Source organism: Apis dorsata, unplaced genomic scaffold, assembly GCF_000469605.1.
Source record: "Apis dorsata unplaced genomic scaffold, Apis dorsata 1.3 scaffold_397, whole genome shotgun sequence".
Taxonomy (NCBI): domain Eukaryota; kingdom Metazoa; phylum Arthropoda; class Insecta; order Hymenoptera; family Apidae; genus Apis; species Apis dorsata.
The window spans coordinates 629,284-632,207 of record NW_006263656.1 but is presented as its reverse complement, the minus strand read 5'-3'; the positions used below and the strand labels follow the sequence as shown (position 1 = coordinate 632,207).

At 38.4% G+C, this 2,924-nt stretch overlaps 1 long non-coding RNA gene across 1 annotated transcript in view; it reads left to right on the top strand.

Annotated features, from left to right (window-relative positions):
* LOC116186056 overlaps positions 1 to 2,918 on the top strand; it is a 20,124-nt gene extending 17,206 nt beyond the window's left edge. Inside the window, exon 3 of the long non-coding RNA XR_004150981.1 lies at positions 2,589 to 2,918. This is a non-coding gene — a long non-coding RNA (uncharacterized LOC116186056). The remainder of the gene's footprint in view (positions 1 to 2,588) is intronic.
* Positions 2,919 to 2,924: the final 6 nt, after the last annotated feature.

Below are 2,924 nucleotides of genomic sequence, written 5' to 3'. Positions count from 1 at the left end.
TTTTTTTTTTTTTGAAATTATAATTCGAGAAATTATAACTTTATCAAACTTTTATTTTTCTAATTATATTTAATTTTTTCAATTTCTACTCGTTCGTAGTATTAATTTTATTTGATATTTGATAATGTTTCAATTTTCTCTTATTTTTTTTAATTTAATAATTCAAGATTTTAAATTTTTACATTACATTTCGTGAATTTTGTATTATCAACGAGACAAATTATCATCGTATCAATTACGATTTAATTGAAGCAAGATATCCGATTCGAAGAAGGATTATTTCGCAAATATCGTTGAAGATTGTGCAAATATTTGGCGTTGGCTGTAATTGGAAGAAGTTGTTATACCCGTTTGTTGAAAGTTCGATTGCGAGTGATACGGAACGAGTTAAAATTCACGGTGAAAGTGCTTCCTAAAGTCTGCTCTCTTTATCGATGCACTGATTGGAAGCTTTAAAAGCGTAACAACAGCTATAATTAACCATTCCATTCTCTAATCCCCAATAAAATTCTTCAAATTATTCGTCACAATTCAATCAAAATGTTCCACGAATAATAATTTTTAGAATAATACAATGGTTTGATAATGATTGTATTTACTGCTATTTGATTTCTCCGTTTACGTAAATCGCAATGAGGATAAATAAAATTTGTCGGCAACAGGAAAATTACAGATCATTCCAAATCGCTTTGTACGATCGGTAATTTTAATATAAAATATTAATATTAAAAATTATAATTTCAAATATTTTTTAGCGGCCATAAAAATTATTTGCATACCAACATTTTGCAACTTTGTATTTTAATATCGACGATATTTAAATATCTGTTAATTAGATTTAATTTTAAGAATTAGGAAGCAAAGGTACTCGCAGGTATTTCTTTGCCACTGTCGATATTCCGTTTTTGCAACGTTTTGAGCAAACAGACAGTTTTCTCGTTGATAATTCATTAGTTACAATGGTTCATTAGCCACTTCTTGGTTGCTAATATCTCTTCAACGTTGTTTGAACTTCTGCGTGACATGAATGAATGTTAATAACGGGACACTATCTTTCTCCAGCAACAACGGGAGGTCACACGATTCACTGTCCTTGAATACTTTCGCCTAATCGGGCATCTAGATCAAACTGTTTCTTGTTCTTATTACGGACATGTTAAAAATTAAAAAAAAAAAAAAAAAGAAAGAAAGAAATATTCGACGAACGTACGAATTCGATTCGTTCCAATATTCAAATATCTCCACGGTAAAATTTATTTCCAATGTTTTAGATCCGATAGAAATATCCGATTTCACTTGATGAAATCGTCTACTAAGCCAGAGAGCTTAACTCGACGAATTTCATCGAGAAATTTATCAATTTTTATTTATCTGCGTTATTCCATCATCGAATATGAAAAGAAGAATCTTTGCGGATTATTTTTCGTTTCAGAATTCGAAAAAGATTCGACGAAGTTAATTTCAACTTCAATTTTTCAAAACATAAATCGGACACATTGATGCTATGTATACATATACACGTATATTACATTTTTAGAAAAAGTTTTTAGAAAACAACCGTCCGCAATTAAAACTGCAATTTAAACAAGAATATATCGAATTTTTCTTGCGTAGTATCATTATAAATATACATGAACGTAGAATCCATTAACTATGAGTCACACTCTAACTACACAGTGTATCTATACCTTGGATCTTACAAAATCAACGGCATCTCTTCGATCCTCTTCTTTAAAAAAAAAAAAAAAAAGGAAAGAATCTACGACCCTGATCATTCGTCCCTTCCTCGACGCCACAATTCCTCGACATATTATTCCTTGGGGGCATTTTTATTCATCGTCCGGCCGATACCGATAAACCCGTTCGTTCCACCTTCGTGTCCCCTTCCCCGCGACCAGTAGTATTACAACAACCACCACTCTACGAAACGAGCATAATCTATGGAGGCAGTGTGCGTGGCGTGCGCGAGATCGTGAGAAATATTCCGTTGTCTCCGGACGAAGGAACTGGTCTGTGACCGGATCGACGGCGTGACACGGGGAGGGAGGAGGGGGGTGGGGTGGGCGACCGCTCGAAACTCCATGTTTATGGAAGGGAAAGGAATAATGCGCATTTCGAATGGCTCGAACAGCATCCCGATCCGGGGGAATATATTCCTTACGTTGTCACCGCGCCATTTTAAAAATCGATCAACCTCCATTTCTTCACGAAGGAGCGCGTATCGATCTCGGAAGAGGATGTCATCGATATCGAGGGGGGAGAAGAGGGGCGCCGCGGCACGTCGAGAGCCCGCACAAAAGCGAGAGAGCAAGAGAGCGCATGTCCCGTCCGCGCGTTGATGTCTCCAAGCATCCGGCATGCCCGCGTATTATATACACACACTCTCTTATACTTGTTACTCACTTCTCCGCAATGATCCTTCTCCTCCTCCTTCCTTTTTCCTCCTCTCCTTCCTCCTGATCTTCTTCCTTCGGATCAAATCCAATTTTTTTCTCTCCTCTCCTCTTCGTAATATATTAAGAAGTGTCACGGGGAATGTTTGAATTCACAAATGGGGGAATGTTTGATCGATCTCACACAGTGGACAGGGGACGTGCGCGTGATCACGAAGCGAGACGGGCGAACACGAGGACGAGAGATCGGTGGATGACGAAGAGCGGACGAAGAACAAAGGATGGTGGAAAGGAGAAGTGAAATAGAGAGGAAAACGGGGAGGGAGGGGGGGAAGGAGAGAGAAGAGAGAAGGAGATGCGGCGTTTAGCCCGAAGTTTTGTCACGAGTGAGTGTACACGAGAGTCACGAGTTATTTACCCACGAGTTAATTCCGTCTAAGTTCTGTCACACAGAGGAAATTGGGAATGGGTGTCCAGGACACCTCGAAATGCCGGGGCGTCTCTCGTTTTATCTCGGGGAATTCGAGCGTT